General features: G+C 30.0%; 1 protein-coding gene across 1 annotated transcript in view; it reads left to right on the forward strand.

The window, feature by feature from the left end:
• Nucleotides 1–1007: 1007 nt before the first annotated feature.
• Nucleotides 1008–19342, forward strand: part of LOC148302464 (uncharacterized) — a 38659-nt gene continuing 20324 nt past the window's right edge. The window contains exon 1 of the mRNA XM_088271571.1: nucleotides 1008–1530. The gene's annotated coding sequence lies outside the window, so the exon portion shown is untranslated. The remainder of the gene's footprint in view (nucleotides 1531–19342) is intronic.

Here is a 19342-nt window from a genome sequence, read left to right on the forward strand (position 1 = left end):
GCCTTGTATGAGGCACATTTTTCTTTAAGCGTTTCATTAAAAGCAAATCTTTTATACCTATGTATAAATACAATCTAATAAAGAGGAGTATTGTGATTTTAAGGACTGTTATTTGTTTTTTTTATTATTATAAATATGAAAAAAAATCAAGTGATCTGAATTTTTAGCGCCTATTTTCAAATAAGTTTAAGTTTTTGATTGATCTGAAAAATAAATTAATATGTAATCATGTTCATAATAATTGATTAATAACGGCATGATATTTTTACTTTTTATTTACTCGAGTAATTTTTCATTGACAAAAATAAAATCTTATCAAAAAATATCAACCTTCTTAAGATATTTTTTCTATATGATATAATTGATTAAATTGTATCGTTTATTGTATTTATTATTGTTGTATAATATTAATACCATGTTTTTTCAACCACATCCATACCATTTAACTCTATATATTATTTTTTAAAGTCATAGTGTAATCTTCAAGATCTATTTCCGCTACAGACGTAATAGCATTTTTAACTTCTAACGGATCAAAGCTTCTAATGTCTTTTACCAATATCCGTAAATAATATAATTATACTAAAATAAATTTCCTCAAAGCCTTTATTTCAACCATAAAACCCAATCACAAAGTACGTTCTTACCTGCACACAATCCGATAATAATCAATCCATCCTTTTCCTTCTCATTGTTTCACCGAAGCTCGTATACCCATCTACATAACATAACCGTCTCGCTCTTGTTCTCGACGGCCATAGGCGTGTTTCTATTTCCGTCTCCCTTCCGCACATTATGGGGGTAACGTGCTTCAGACCTGAAGATATACTTGACTTACACATGCGCGATTTGTTTGTGTATTTACGTGCGTGTTGAGATGTAGTGGTGCCGGGAATGCATACAGATATACAATACAGAGGCACGGAAGCGTGGTTCGTGTTCCATGCTTGAAAACTTTATCCAGTCAATCCAGCCAGTCGCATTCCAGCCTCCGTCGGGGGTGGTAGTGTCGCCGCTCGTCGCAAATTTCCTCCGATGTTCGTTTGAAATTCGAAGTTATCCGCCGCCGCTTTTTGAATTAAATATCGGGCGATCTTGTTTCGGGAATTCTTTGTGAAAATTTGATACCGGAACGTTATATAGAGCTTTGTGATGGATTTTCCGAATAAAAACAAACTCTCGAACGTTCGAATTTCTAAATCGTTCCCCTGTGTTTTGAAATAAAGTCAAACAACTTTTTTCATTCAAATATTTCGATTTCGCTCTTTATTGAAGCAAAGTTGAATAAATGTATCCTGTCTTTATGCGAAAATGCAGTGAAAACGTGGGTGATCTTTGACAACATCGCTTGTTTTGCATATTGAAGACTTCGATCCATCCGCGGCTTGTTCTTTCTGAATCGTGTTCCGTGCTCCAAGTTCGAACAGATGAGATGAAAGTTGAATCATTGTAACCAAAATCAACTAATTCCCCAAAGGATTCTACTGTTGTTGTTTTGAGACCCAGTTTGGGCCTGGAGTGAATTTATGCGTAAGAAACAAATTTTTAAATATTCATATGTATTAATAAAAAATATTTTTTGATAACTCTAAAACGGAAAACGCTTAAAATAGTTTTGAATATTTTTTTTTTTAAATAACAAAATAATTCAATAATAATTAGATTCTTATTAGCAACAGTAAAATATTGCATTACTTTTGATACGTATAAGAATTTCATAATTTTACTATGTAGGTACTATATATTTTTTTAAATACTTGGTTAAAAATTTAACGTAACATGAATGTAAAACGATTGCTGTTTCCTTATCAGAAAATTATTCTACAATTATTGTTAAAAAATTTAAAAAGTATACAATTACGTATCTATTTACTTTGAAATAACAATCGAATATTTCAGTAAACAAAGATTGTTAAATAAAATAAAATTAAATGTTTACAGATAGGTATAACTCGGTGATGTTTTGACATTTCACGAAGCTTAATCCACCTATACATAAAATGTGCATATTGAATAAACCACGTTGAAATAAATTTTCAATTTTTTTAAAATTTTCTTTCAGTTATTTATTAAATTTGTTCGTTTGAAAAGTATTTTTGTAGAAAATATCTATTGTTATACAATAAAAAAACTGTCAATGTATGTTATGCATAGAAAATTAAATATTTAAAAACTCGACTGGTAGGTATGCAGTAAAGAAAAATATTGGCACATTATTGACATGTGAATCATAAAAATTATATTTTTATCAATGGTAGGTATTGCGTTTGTTACAATTTTGTAACAATACTTTGACGTTTTCTAGCTGCCACCTTGATGTAGTATTTTACGAAAATGGCGCTTTATAAATCATGGAAAATTATATATTTTTTTTCTACATTAACGTTAAAATAACTCGGTGAAAAAAAATCATTGAGTTATTTATTAAAATTGTTCATTTTAATAGTATTTTTGCAGAAATAACTATGGTTATCTTTATTTTATACATAGATAAATAAATATTTAAAAACAAGACTAGTAGGTATATGATATATAAAAAAAACCCTTATCCGTACCCAATGGTGCATAGGGCACTGCGTCATATAAACGCAGTGTTATCTTGATCGTTTACATATGAAGGAAAGGTGATCAGCCTTCCGCTTCAGGCACCAGTCCAGGGTAATATTGAATAAATATTGCAGTGAAAAAAATCACTTATATTTATTATACCCCCCTTGGGAATCGAACCCGGTACTTCCAGAACGGTAGCCGAGCGTGCTGACCATTACACTACGGAGGCGGACAATATGATATGATATGGTAAAGAAAATATTTTGGCACATTATTGGTATGTTAATTATAAAAAAAAAATGTTTATAAATGGTTATTATCATGTTGTTAAAGCAATAATTTGACATTTTCTTTCCCCCGCGAGGTAGTATTTTACGAAAATGGTGCTGTATAAATTATCCAAATATATCATAATTATTATTTCTGCGTAAAGTTTACCTTCTCAAATTTCTCGTTTTAAAAATGAAATTGCCAACCTATTTAATATCTACCTATATTTTTTAATCTCCCATTTCAAGCTTTATTTGTTTCTCTTTTTTACATAATTTTACAAAAATCAATGAATCATTTATTAAAGTTATAGATTTTAAAAATGCTTTCAGTACCAAAGTGAGATGAATAAAAATGATGAGTAATTTTTTTACATCCTAAGGCTATTTTTTTTTGTAAAAATGAGACAAAAATAGCGAAATTACACATGAACAATTCTATCACTATTTCCTCAAAAGCTTGTGGTGTCAATACCTCAAATATGGTGGTATTTAATTAGGGATTAAATCACTGAATTTTACAATAAATACCCGTCTAATAATTAATAATAGTGTAACTCGTATAATGTGATTATATCGAAATATAGGAAATATTAATATTATACGAATTTAGAAATGTAGTCATAGAAAACAGCAATTAGTGGACAAAAACATCAAATCATTCTTATTTAAGGCATTAATTAATATTTGGAGAGACAATATAGCCTTTACTATACAAAAAAGATAAAAAGCATTAATGTGAAAAAATATGAGAACTTGATTTCGTGTGGGTAGGTACTAAACACAAACGAAAATAAAAACCATTTTAACAAGAAATATAATTCAGTTGATTTTCTCTATATCAAACGGATAAGCAAATTAGCAAAAAAAATATCATAAAGAAACGTAAATTAATTTCTTCTGTGGGTAAAATATTAGATTATCACATAGAGCAACTTTTATTAGGATTTTTTTATAATGGTTTCATTTGGATGAATTTATTATATATTTTCCGTTGCTTTATTATAACTTATTTAATTTTTATTTTCTATTTTTTTCTTCGGTTTCAAGTGGTTACATCAAGCTCCGTTGGATAGAGTCCTTGGACTATGAAGCTAATGTAATCCCTTTATCTTCAACGTCTAGTTCCATTATAAAGAAAAATCAGAAGTCATTCATTTTCTAATCTTCATAGGTGTGAAACAAAGATGCTGAAATTTTAAATGTAATTTTCAAGGAACTTATTGACTCTGTTTGAAAACTTTTTCGCTTTTAACACTGATACTAAGGAATTGGCGTACTTTTCAATAGTATTTTTTTTTAAACAATAGTCATTGAACAATTATCACGTAAAATTAAAAAAAATATTGAGTTTTTAATTAAATGTGATAAATACCGCATTATCTAAGGGATATCTAGATACAAAATAATTTAATGTTTTTAAAAATAAATATGTTGTAGGTTTATTCATAAGACACTTCAAAATTTGTGAAGAACGAAATAAAATACTTTATATATGTATATAAAAAAAACCTTAATACTTTCATCACAGTATCAGAGTTTTTGGTATTAAAATAAATCTCGTATTATTTCTTGTTTTGAATTTTTGATATTATAGTATATAGAATATTCAGAATTCCTGACTTTTCTATCTTTATTTCGGATTTGTTTTAAAACATAAGTAGGTACGCTTTATTTAAAAAATTGTTCTAGAATAAGTAGGACTTGGTGTTTTTAATGACACATCTATTTTCATAGTCATTCTCTCGTTATCCATTCGCTTCACATGTCCATACCACCTTAGAGAACTCTTCTTAATCGTTTCAATTATCTCTTGTTTAGCCTTACATTCCTTTCACATATCTTCGTTTTTAATTCTGTCATACAATGATTTTCCACACATTGGTCTGAGGGAGCGCATTTCGACAGCGATCACTCTGCTTTCATCATTCCTTTGCCAGTTCCATGTTTCGCTTCCAGTGTCTAAGAATTCCAATCGTTGCCTGCCTAAATGCTGTGCCAAAAAAAGTCGTTCGATCACACGTTGGCATACACAAAAAGAAGAGACAAGTATGGTCAGGTATATGTTCCTCATCAACACCAGGTTCAAACTTATCCCATATCAATTTCAATACAGACGCTGGGATCGGATTACCAATGCAAGCACATTGTGGAGCGTCATATGAGAAAATAACAACGCGTATTCCCATGGCGAGAATACCTAACAGCTGTTCTCGTGTATTGAGCACTACTATAAAATACATACAAGCGGATTATAATGCATTTGTACAAGATAAATAATAACTTATTTTTAATTTAATTAGTTTTACAAAAATTAAACACTTGAATATACCACTTTAATGAGTTTTAATTTATATATACGACTGGTTTAGAAAATTTACAGATGTTTTCATCTTCTGGTAAAAATTAAAACTAAGAAGATGAAAACATCTGTAAGTTTTCGAAACTAGTCGTATATTTAAATAAAACTCATTAAAGTGGTATATTCAAGTGTTTAATTAAAAAAAATCAACATGTCATTCCACAAAGTCAATGCCGAATCAATAAATAATAACTTATTGATTTTTCTCCTAGATAAATTGATCAAACTCGTGACACAGTAGATACATGTGAATTCACAACAGCCATCTTTGTTGGAATAGGGAAAGCTTTTATTAAGCAAAGATTCTTTATGTTTGTATGCAAGGTCCGAATCATGGATTAAATTCACACACTTGAATAATTGTAAAATTTAGTTTTTGGATTATCATTATTTTTGATGGACCTAGGCCATAAATATATATAATAAAATATTATATAGGTAATAACAAATAAAATAACCTAGTTCTTATTACACATGCATAAATTTGTCATTTAAATTTTTCTGATTTTGTCAATTTAAATCAAATACCCAGATATAACTTTTAATCCATTTAATCTTTCCAAAACGCTTTTATATCTTTAAATAAAAAAATCTGTTTGTAGTTTGTTTTTAAACACCCATAAATGGCTTATTATTCTTATTTAGAATGTTTAGTAATGCATATTTACTATTAACATTTATACACGTATAACATGGTACACTGTATCTACCTGTTCTAAAATATATATTAAAAAAAAACAACTTTACTGTACAATAAAATCCAATTACACGCATATTATCTAGTTATTTTAAATAGAAAACGTTTTTCGATACGATGTATTTTAGACACGCAGGAATCCCAGTAATTGACACACCGCATGTGTATAAAAATATAAAAAAGGCTGCTAGAAGGCCTTGGTTTTCTCAGTGTTCATGCATTTGAAGTTCTGCACTGAAGATGAAAAAAATAAGTCTTTAAAATATGATGTTGGCAATGAATACTACGGATTCCATGAACAGCCAGACCTACAAAGGCTTCGATTGTCCAATAGCTGACCGTACGAGTATAAGAGAGGCTCTTGACAAAATGCAACACACGGTCTTCCACTTTTTTAGGACACATCTCCAGAAGCCTGGAGAGTATCTAATATTTTAATAGGATGTGTCAGTAATAAAATTGGGAGCATATTCTCTATTATTTCATATGTATTTAATATTTACTTTTTATTAACTTTAAGAAAATAACAATACAGACTTAGAGGTATTAAATAGTTGTTTAAATTTAAATTCGTTTTGTTTCCTAAGAATTTATTTAAAAATATATTTTTAGCATTTCGGTAATGTTTTTCTAATTAACACTATTTTTTTTCTTCAGTAAAACTGTGTGTAAAGAAATGTTTTAAAAAAATAAAAGAATCTAATCGCTAGGGGTTTGCAATGTAAATACAAAGAATTATTCGTTGAATATAAATATTAAAAATAACAAAAAACATTTTAAAAAAAAAACTACATAAAAACTGTGTCGCAAGTAAATGCAATGCATTTAACATTAATTAATTGTCATTACTAAAGGGCAAACATTTACTTTTAATACTGCCAAAAATTATATCTACTGTCTTTATAGACGAGGAAATATTTTAATTCGACATATACGTATGAAGTCATGATAATTAATGCATATGTTTGTACAATGGGTATTTTTATTAGAGTTTTTGACAACTTCATTATATTTAAATATTCATATTATTCCTAAGTCTAACTTTCTGTTTTTTTTCAAACATTGTTTTGATAAACGTGAACGTTTCTGATTACAAACTTTGCATATCTCGACAGTAAAATATTGAATTGTTTTTAAATGCATAAAATAATAATTTATCATGTGTATCGCAGTAGTTTTCGCCCACGAGACGCTTAAAGTCACTCACCGATGTCAGTGTCGACCGACATGTGTGGGTGATTACAAGTGACCAAACACTTTTCGTTTGGTGCAGGTACTGAAATTTTTTGACATCTCAACATAGGTGAAGAAAATATGGAAGTCTGGCATTTATAGGGTTTACGACCGTTATAGGCTGGTGTAATGATTAGCGTGTTTAGCTACCGCGCTGGAGGTACCGGATTCGATTCCCAGGGGGGTATGAAAATAAATATTGTTTTTTTCAATCTAATAATTATTTAATAATACTCTGGACTGGTCCCAGGAGTGATCACCTTGCCTTCATGTACGTGACGATCAAGATAACAGTGCGTCAATACGATGTTAACTTTTTAAATTCTTATAAGTCCTAGATATATCGATCAAATTCAAAACGCAGTGCTTGACTTCACTAAAACATGAGACATTTATAGTGGGATGAGGCAAGCTTTTTACTAAGCAGAAACTCTTTAATTTGTATGTGAGATCCAAATCCGGGATTGTATTCTAAGATTTGAGGAACGCGAAAATATCGATTTTATTTTGTAATAAAAGCTTATTATTTGACCAGATAATTCATTACTGAAACTTTTATCCACGTGAATGAACGCTGGGTCCATCCACTTCTCGAATCACCACTCTGCTTGTCAGCGAAGTGGAAGCTCGCCTTTACTTTGAATTACATCGGTAAATAATGTAACCTGATTAATAAATAGAACTGGTCAATATCTCTTTTTTTAGAATTTATTATATATGATATTGAACTACTGACAAGGAGGCGTGAAGCAATTTAAAATATATTATCTGCCAGAATAATTAAGATAGAAATACAGACGGTTAAATTTATTACCGATGCTGTAGAAAAAAAGGTAGCAAGTTTTATTTATTCATTTATTTCAACTTTATTTCAATGTTGATATTTTATTATAGGACTTATCTTAGTTTCATTATTTCTAATAATTTACCTACAATTCTGATGGGATATTTGATCTAACACAACACGTACATATGTGAAAAGTAGCAAGGTAGCAAGTTTTATTTATTAATTTCTTAAAATTGTATTTTAATATACTGTATTGGTATTTTACTATCTTAAAACCCTCATACGCACCCGATGATGTATAGAACATTGCGTCATATAAACGCAGTGTTATCCTGATTGTTAACACTTAAAGGAAAGGTGATCTGCCCTCCGCTTTAGGAACCAGTCCAGGGTAATATTGAATAAATATTAGAGTGAAAAAATCACTTATATTTATTTGACCCTCCCCCCCTGGGAATCAAACTCGGGAGCAACAGTACGGTAGCTGAGCGTGCTGAATATTACACTAAAGGCGGATTTTATTACAGGCGGACATATTATAGTTTCATTATTTCTAGTAACTGAACAACAATTTTGATTGGAAATTTGATTCAACACAATATGTATGCGAAAATAGGAGTTATAATTTATTATTAATTGTAATATTTTTTTAATGATTCATCAGTAATTAGGGTTTAACTGCCAAGATCAAAAGTTTTAAACACATAACATAATATTTAAATTTTTGTATCGACTACAGGTTTCGCCAATCCGAAAAAGCCGTTAAAATCAAACTATGTATTTTGAATAAAAATCTCCCAAACTAATGATCTTACTGTTTTGTCGTATCTCTGCAGAGGTAGTCAGAGAAAATGGAATGCAACATCACTCACCAAAAATGCCTTTAAAAATTGTGTTTTTTTTATTAAATTTTTAACTGTAATATCTACTGACAATCTCCATCAGAATTTCATCGTTTGCGTCATATTATCTTTATGGTAAGATGGTTTGTATTTGTGCTTTCATCGTTTGCGTCATATTGTCTGTATGGCAAGTAGGTATGTATTTGTGCTTCTATTACAAAGGGCATTTGCGTAGGTTCTCATTATAAAGTTTAATCGGAAGATCACCTCAGGTCAAGGGACCTTTAACTTTAAACGTTACTATTAAACAAAACCCTAGCGTTAATTCCACCATTATAAATTAAAACCAGTTTTGTTCATTCTTAGAATTCCCCTCGTTCGGGCAACGGACAAAAGCACTTTATTTGGGAATAGAACTGGAAGTATGATACGTATTTAAAATACTTATTACATAATATATAAGTGTCGGCTTAGCTAAGTTGGATAAAGCGCCTGACTGGCAATAAGAGGATGCCGATTCGGTTCCCGTTTTAGAAAAGTTATTATGTTGATTCATTTGGCAGTCACTTTTTGGTAATATGCGTCCATTTTTAATTTACATTTCGCATGATAAATACCAATATTTCTTAAAATCTTTTGGGACACTTGTTTCGATGCATTCCGCATCATTTAATACCATATGGTATTTGAAATTGTGGTATTTACCAAGTGAAACTAAAAACTAAAATACCCTTTTACAACATTTTGAGTGTGTCCAAATACTTAGTCACAAATCTTGTTTTTCTCCACTAAGGAGTTGAGATGTCAAAAAATAAAATAATAATCACTCTGTTCTGTGGTTCAAACAAATTTATTTTGGACTTGTTTTTCTCTTTTTATTAATTGAACACATACATTTCCATAAATTGTTCATTATTTGATTCATGTTCTTTTATTTAAAATCACAAAATAATTTTCTTAGATAATTTATATATCGCTAATTTTGTTAAATAATAGGTACCTTAATTTCGATTAACTTTAAAAAATTGTGAATTTGTTTGAATTCCTTTTCTTAAGTTCATCTCATTCTTACTGTTTGTATTTAGGGTATTCTATGCCATTACCCGCAAAAGCAAAGGCACGCTTACTACATTCATTCGATTAATACTGCAGAATTTTCTGAATACTGAAAAGTCTTTAAAAAGGGCCTTCATTACGACACAAAACATTGTACGTCAGGATAATAATGAACTATAACTTGAATAGCGAGGTTAAATATAAAGTATTGTTTTGTTTACTCGCATCAGATATATGGGAGATATATACATATATCGCTCACTCCTTTCAAGAACGTCATAAATAAAAAAAACTTGATTTTTCAGGGGAACGTTTTTAATGTTTAAGAATATAATACAATGTATTAAAAATAAATATCAAACCACTTATTGAACTTTTTACTGTGCAACAGATCTTTTTAGGTAAAAGCTGAAGGTTTTTTCTTCATTTGAAAAACATTTAGTACATTAAATAAAAAAAATACTTAATACCTTTTCTTCAAAATGCAAAAACAGCACTTTCTGCCCTATAGCGGGTAAATATTAAGTTATAAATATGCTGCTTTTGCTGGGATATAGTACATTTTCTGGGCATTCTGAAAACATGCACAACTGAAAATTGACTAATTTTTATTTATGACGTTCTTGAAAGGAGTGAGCGATATATATTACAGATTTTTTTGTGTTGCATTTGTGTGATTAAATCTTTAGGGTTATTTTTTATGTTGAAAAACTGATCAAGTATTTGGTTGCTTGCATTATGAGGAAGTTTGTTAGGTTCGAACATTCTGAAACGGTGATTTTTCATGAAAGATAATAGTTTTTATGACTTTGGTGATGGCTTTCTCACGAAAAGTAGCTTCACGGGTTGTTACCAAAATAAGTGTGGCGAACCAACCGAGACAATGAAGTTGCCTTCACAATTGTGTATTTCTTAGCTGTAAATTAAAAGAAGAGGGAAAATTCTTGATATAATTTTACCCACCTACGATCAATTATTTAATGAACGAAAAAAAAACAATATTTTTGCTTTGATTTGCACTTATGAAAGATCAGCTTGAAATAAGTATATTATTGTATTATCCCGTGTTTTTTTTAAAGAATTTTCATATACTTATAGCATGTTACATAAAAATATTAAATTTATACTATGAACATGTTATTTTACCTACTGTTAAAAATCCAAAATTCCAAGAATTAAAGCACGTATTTTATGTAATGAACGCATTGTTTAATAAAATATACGACAAGTAAAAAGGACCATATCATACAAGTGTATGAAGAACGAAGTATATACATATATATTTATATATATATATATATATATATATATATATATATATATATATATATATATATATATACACATATATATATATATATATATATATATATATATATATATATATATATATATATATATATATATATATATATATATATATATATATATATATGTGTGTATACAAAAGCATTATTGATATTCTTGAATTGTATTTATAATGTATATATCTACATAGAAAGATATTTAAACTTTGGTATTATTTTAATAATATAATCTACGGTATTATTTAAATCGTACGTGAAACTGTACATATCTTTATAATTTATTATAGTCGGAAAGTGTATCTCTCTGACCGTCTCAGCCTTATCATATGACCTAACGGTGCATTCTCATGTATAATTGAAGTGAGTTAGCGTTATCTGAATTGAGAATAGCTTAAGGTACTGATATGATATGTATTCATATACGAAATAATATGGATCAGCTACGCCATACGTCTGAAAGGCGTTGCCATGCAGATTTTAGTTTGTTTATAAATTAAAACGTAAATGGACGTTTGTAAATGCTTTGAAATTTTCATTCAATTATATTTCTAAAGAAAAAAGTTACTGTTTGTTCGTTGAGAATCTAAAATCCGTACTGGTGGTTTTACCTGTGACAAGTATGTATTTTTAACACAAGGCGGATCATCTGTTGAACGTAACAGCATCACCAGCAATACTAAATATCACTCATGGCCGACAGCGTGCTTCTTGACAGTCGCATAAATATTGTGTACCCATACGCATTGTGAAATTACACATAATAAAATAACAACTGTATATTTTTTTCCGCATTTTAAAGAGTGCCTGGATGACCAGTGAAAGACTAGCCAAAAAAAATGTGTAAAAATATTTATATTTGTTATTTTATTATATTACATGCACCAAGAAATATAAATACGTAATAAAATGAATATATATATATATATATATATATATATATATATATATATATATATATATATATATATATATATATATATATATATATATATATATATATATATATATATATATATATATATATTAAAAATATGTGCTTCTTTTTTTCTTTCCTTACTTTTTTACCTGATTCAGCCACAGCTTCGCGTGGCTGGGTACAGCTAGCATGTATTATTATTATGAGTTTTCCCATATGCTGAAATATTTTATAATCAATGCTAATATTTGACTTGATTTCTCGCGATTCCACGTAACCTTAAAACGATACCCTAAAAAGCATAAAGTTTGTATTAAAAATACTCAAAAATACGGTTTATATTTTTAGATTGACTCAAAAGCATTTTCAAGCTCTCTTTTGCATAGAACATGCGATATATTCTAAAACTTTCAGCTATTTCGGATTTAAACAAATATCCTCAGATAAACAGACTAGATTATTATTTGCGCAGAAAATACAAAATCTGTGTAAAGAGCATCGCGTTTACTAAAATGTTTCTCCGAAGCTTTTAGCGAAAGCTTCATCATTCCGTGGCTAAAAGGATGTTAATATACCTTTTATTATTAAACAAACATACAACAAAACATAATTTGTATTCATAGTACTAACTTTGTGATTTTCCATTTTATTAACAAATATCTTTGCTTGAAACCATTAATGTAAACTGATTATAAGCAAACTTATTCAATCACCTTTATCAATATTAATATTATACTTGCTTTCATTAGTTGATTTGGCAGTCACATTTTAGAAATATTGTATTAATCCATACTGTGTTTGAAAATGGTGAATCGATTTCAAGAAATAGTGGTAATTACCAAGTAAAACTTAAATCTAAAGTGAATAAATATTACCACAAAGTGACTGCCGAATCAATTAATGAATCGTTTTTATACCAGAATAACTGTGTAACTATAAATATTACGTCACTACCGAAAAAATATTAAAATATAATGTTTTAATTGATCTGAGCTCTCTTTATTTTACTACAAATATTATAATCCATGGACCGATAGTTTTTACTTTGTTCATGCTTAAAATGAAAACAGCTGTTTAGCCTTAACGAAACGTTTTTATTACATTTTCACCGAAATTCATCGAAAAACACGTGTCATAAAAGATTTTAAGAAATAGTGGTATAAACAAGTGGAACTTGTTGTGTCGGGTTGTGGTCCTGTGGTTAGTGTCCCGGACTCTAACCAGAGTTAGAGTTTGAGTTTCTAAGTCAGAGTTTCTCGGCTCGGACCCACTCTACCACAATTTGATACCTATTTCTAATAATGAGCCGCCTAGGCTCACAGAAATAGTATGAAATTGAAATGTTTGTGTAAATAATAAAAACACAAATATTATTACAACAAAATATAAATACAAAAAAAAATTAAAAAAAGGTTTTCATTAAAGCTTACCAACTGTTTCCGTTGTAAGCATAAACTCAAGTAAAAAAATATTCGCTGATTTAGTATAATATTTCAAGAAATATAATGAATAACTCAGGACAATTTGATGCTTCAATCTCATGTATCCCTGTAACTAAGCTTGCCTTCATTCCTTCCAAGACTGTATTTCAAGAAGTCGATTATGGGTAGTTCCTTAAAACGAGTTTCTTAATATTGCAGTACGCTCGCTGTTTGCAAAGGTAAATTTAAATAACATTTATCTTCTCTGGGTATCATTCCGTCTTCAACTCGCTCTTTACCCTGCATGCATTTTATTTTGGATGAAACTGTATGTCTCAGCTCGTCGCGTCTGTCGTTTTGAGACAGACATATCGCTCACTCCGTTCAAGAACGTCATAAATCAAAAATACTTGATTTTTCAGGAGAACGTTTTTTAAGTTTAAAAATATAACACAATGTTTTAAAAATTAATATCAAGCCACTTATTGAACTTTTTACTGTGCAACAGATCTTTTTAGGTAAAACCTGAAGGTTTTTTCTCCATTTGAAAAATATTTAGCATATTAAAAACAAATAATTAAACCATACCTTTTCTTCAAAATTCAAAAATATTTTTTTTTGCCCTGTATCGGGTAAATATTAAGTTAAAAATACGCCTCTTTTGCTGGGATATAATACATTTTCTGGGCATTCCGAAAACACGCACAACTGAAAATTGACGATTTTTGATTTATGACGTTCTTGAATGGAGTGAGCGTTATTTGTGTATATATCGCTTACATATTGTTTTTTTACACACAATATTTGGTTTTAAGTATAAGTATCAGGAGGTAGTTTGAGAATCAGTTGATCATATTTTCTATTAGTGACAGAATAGATGCTACGTTATGACTAAATAATTGCGTGAATCTATCTTAAGAATTTAACGTTTTGCATTGCAACCTCGTACCTACCTTATGGTACATTAATTATTTAGGTAGCATTTCATGATCCGATAAAACCAACGCGTCCTTTTTTCGTATATACGTATAAATGCGTAATATAATCAGCGCTTCCAGCAAGATTTGTAGTTTTTGTCTAGGAATTTTAACTTATTAACTAACTAACCATTACGTCGCTTCTCCGCAGAGGTAAGCAGAGAGAACATTCTTTGCCCCCTCCACATTCAAGCATCTCTTCACACATAACCGCCTATAATTTCGACTCCTTACCAGGCCGCTTTCAAGTATTTGGGATACCTGTTAATGCCAAGTTTTCTTCGGTCTTTCTCTTTGTTTTTTTTCCAACTACACTCGCCTCATAAATTTGTTTAACCGTTCTCTCCTCACTCATTCATCCCACATGTCTAAACTATCTCAACAAACCTTTATTAATTCTATCGATAATACTTATTCGAACATCTAGCATACATCGTTTTGCCGCACATTTGACTGAGTGATCGCGTTTTTGTTGATTAAATAGCATTTGAAATCTTTTCCTATATTATAACAAAGCAGGTACACTTTCCATTAAAGACTTTCACCCTTCAAAAGAACATTAATTTGAAATTTAATATTTAGGCATTCATTATACTAGGAGGCACAAAATCTACACTGGAAAACATCCCCACACTATTTTGCCGCATTATAATGACCCTGAGCAACCGGTAAACTGAGATAGAAGATTTAGTATATACTCCAAGGAGATAGGGATGTTCTGGAAGATTAGAAAGTGGTCCAGAGTTGCCCCACGCCACCCCTTCGCAAAATGTGGGAGATATTTCATTTCTTAATTACAGGTCCGTACTTATTTGAGGTCTCTTAAATGGGGACAAACAAACGCCCAGTTGATAAGTCACCATTAATTATGATAGCGGCACGTTAATTCATGTCGCTTGACGTGAAATTTTAATCGGAGACATGGAGATATAAAGATTGCCAACATTATGATCCGACGAGTTTAAGCGGTAAATGATGTAAATTCATAAAATAAATAGTATTTCGTATTTTTAGTAGAGTTTCGCGCAATAACCGACCATCGATAAAAGCATATTTAGAGGCTGATCATTCGGCTTATCGAAATGTTGGGTGCTCTGAAGAGCGAGGAACATAAAATTTATCCAGTTTTTATAATTTAAACAAATATATACCATAAATCTTCTTCTACTAGAAGGGGCAGAAAACCAAATATTCCAGCCTTATTATATTCAAATATATTATTGATTGAAAACATTTATTCCAATTTAAAACAAAAAACTTAAAGGATAAAGGTTATAGGCTTTAATATTGACACATTTTGTGTCTTAAGCTGGTCCATATTTATGTTAATTTAATTTTAAAACATCTTGAATATTTTTTTTACAGTTATTTAATATTTTTCAATGGTTTAACCTTTCAAGCAAAAAAACAGTCATAAGTCAAGTGCATATTTTTAAATCCTCGCAATAAACAGTTTATAGTTTTGTATTTAGATAACCTACCTCGCTGATCGTAAATGTGTTATTTAAATCAATGTTTTTCTTTAATTTTTGCCTTGTTATGGCATTATAAAACCACTTTCAGTGATTTGATAATGTCTGATATTGACAGTAGTTCAATAATGCCATAAGGCGAAACCATTTTCACAAATTTTATTTTGATGTGTTTTTAATAGTAAAAAATGTACAATTTTAAATCAATAAATAACAATTACACTGTCTTTTTACTGGTAGTATAATGCAAATTTTATATTGTTTTATAATTTAAAATTATTTTTTATGGTAAAAAATTTGAATCTGTAATAATTCAAGGCGAAAGATTTATTCGTATTGAAGGGAAACCAGAGTATTTTATCCGCCTCCGTAATGTAATGGTCAGCACTCTCAGCTACCGTTCTGGAGGTCCCGGGTTCAATTCCCAGGGGGGGTAAAATAAATGTAAGTAATTTTTTTACAGTAATATTTATTCAATATTACCCTGGACTGGTAACTGAATCGGAGGGCTGATCACCTTTCCTTCATGTGTACACGATCAAGATAACACTGCGTTTATATGACGCAGTGCCCTATGCACCATTGGGGTGCGGGTAATCTTAATCTGTACCTCCCACTTCCGAAAATAAGAGTCACATTTAAAAAAAAAAAGAACCATTGGTTTACTTTTGTAAGTGAAGGGTATAAAAGTTTAACCCTAGTTTTAGTACTTTACCTTCAAAGTACTTACCTTAAAAAATATAGAAGCTCGTTAATTTTGTCAAGGTTTTTTTCATTTTAATCCGCAGTTTAGCTACTAAGCGCTCTTTGAGAACTGTTAACCCTTCGTGGCGCGAACTTCGTAAAATATAATTTTAAAAGCGGCCTCCATAAAGTTTTAATGATTGTCGAGGGGTCATTCACGTTCTAGGGCCAATCGATTGGAGCGGGGAAGTGACTCAGAAAATTATGTCCTAATGACGATTAGATAACACACTAAGTTTTTGATATCACGCGAATGCAAATATGTACACTTCGATCTAAGTACACCTTAATCCCAGCGAATGGAGGTATCCAATAAAAATGTGAGTTTTTGTTGAATCCAATTTTGGATTCTTTTTGTTCAAAACATATCAATAATTAGGTTTCCTTACAGTTATTTTGCAGCTCAGGAGATATACATACCATATATACTTAACATTTGAATATTTTATACATTTAATGAGTAAACCAATAATAATTTTGTCCGCCTCCGTAGTGTAATGGTCAGCACGCTCGGCTACCGTTCTGGAGGTCCCGGGTTCAATTCCCAGGGGGGTCAAATTAATATAAGTGAATTTTTCACTGTAATATTTATTCAATATTACCCTGGACTGGTGCCTGAAGCGGAGGGCTGATCACCTTTCCTTCATGTGTAAACGATCAAGATAACACTGCGTTTATATAAAGCAGTGCCCTATGCACCATTAGGGTGCGGATGAGGGTTTTATATATATTATAAAACTAATAAAATACCTCGCTCCTTCTCCACACGAGTAGGACGTGATGGTTAGTTAGTTTTTAGTTAGTTCATCATATTATATTGTTAAATGCCAAAAAACTCAATCAAATCTTTTGAGACCTTTCTTCATTTCCAAAAATGTATGCACCATTTATTTGTTCCACCACTATTATCTTACTCATTCGATCCACATGTCCAAACCATCTCAACACACGTTTTTAATTACATAAACGCTTTATAAAAACGGTTTCACTTAACTTATATCATGACATTTTTATTGATATTCATTTAAAAGAATATCCTGTTGAGAGGATACTGCATATATATTTTCGTTTTATATATCAATTATAAATAAATTGATTGAAAGTAAATTAGAAATTTTCTCACCACAGATGAAAAAATTAATAATTTTTTTTTTTTAATTTCTCCGCATCCAATCACGTGTTATGCAATCCATTGCTCGAATATTTTTAATAGCTCGTACGCACGAACATGTATCGTTATAAAGCACAGCGCATTACCTTTTTATTAATACACTTATTAAATTCCATTTCAATAAATATCGCCCTCAGCTTATTGAGTGTTTTATGGATTAGTATTAATTGTGTCCATATGAGAAGAGACTTGATTAAGATATCAACTCTTGACGTGATTAATATTATCCGTCTGTAAGTCGGCCCCTCTGAACGCTTTGTATCATTAGTGACGCAATGCATTGGCCGAATATGAAATAGTCGATAAGTCGATATATTTTATCGATTGATTCGGTAGACGTTTTCAGTGAATTTTACATTAATATCTCTATGATACACTTTTTTACTAAAAAAAAAATGTTGCGGATATAAATGTAATATCTTTCCTGTTTAAATTTAAATTTTACTCGGCAAATACCACTATTTCCTAATATCGTTTAGCATCGTCATTTTTTTTATTATCATTCAATGTTATATAATAATGCTGAACACATCAAAGCACGTAAGAGTAGATTTGAAGTAATAGTGGCATGTGCCAAGTAAAATTTAAATTTTTAAATAATATTTTACTTAGTAAATACCACTATTCCTTAAAATCTACTGTGACACGTGTTTCGATGCTTTCCGCATCATTTTCAAACACCGTATCAGTATACGGTGTTTGAAAATGATGCGGAATGCATCGAAACACGTGTCACAGTAGATTTTAAGAAATAGTGGTATTTACTAAGTAAAACATTAATTAAAAATGGATAGATTTTACCACAAAGTGACTGCCGAATCAATTAATAAAATTTTAATAACTAAGATATATATAACGATTTTTAATTGTAAATTGAATTGTTAATATCATTTATAGATTTAGTTTATTTAATAAAGCGAAATATATTATTTCATTAATTGATTCGGCAGTCACTTTGTGGTAATATCTATCCATTTTTTATTAAAGTTTTACTTAGTAAATACAAAAATGTATTAAAATTTATTGTGATACGTATTTTTATGCATTTCTCATTATTTTTTTTGCATCAAACGGTGTTGAAATGATGCGGGATGTATCGAAACACGTGTCACAATAGATTTTATGATATAATGGTATTCACTGAGTAAAATGAAAATGAAAAATAAATGTATAATACCAAAGGACTTCCTCTATTTAAAGCTGATAGTAAACTTGTACATAATAGTTCGTCGTGATCAAAAAGTTACCGTGTCGAAAAACGACCGAACGCCTGTCACATCCCTACTACATGTTACAAACTATAGACCGTTCGTCGGTGCGTCTGAACGTTAAATTTTATAAACCAGTTTCTTTAAAATATGTTCGTGTTTAAAGAACACGAATCGCTTGACTCGTTTTACGAAGATTAATCATTTGACAGCGTTTAATAATGACTTTAGATAAAGGCCAAATTGATTACCCCAGAATCTAGGTCTATGTCAATATTCCAATATTTTTACGACTGACAAAAATCGTGAGGTCTTTATTCTGACAACAGC

The sequence above is a fragment of the Brachycentrus maculatus genome, unplaced genomic scaffold, assembly GCF_059751285.1.
Source record: "Brachycentrus maculatus isolate JH-2025_06_01 unplaced genomic scaffold, ASM5975128v1 h1tg000451l, whole genome shotgun sequence".
In the NCBI taxonomy this organism is placed as follows: domain Eukaryota; kingdom Metazoa; phylum Arthropoda; class Insecta; order Trichoptera; family Brachycentridae; genus Brachycentrus; species Brachycentrus maculatus.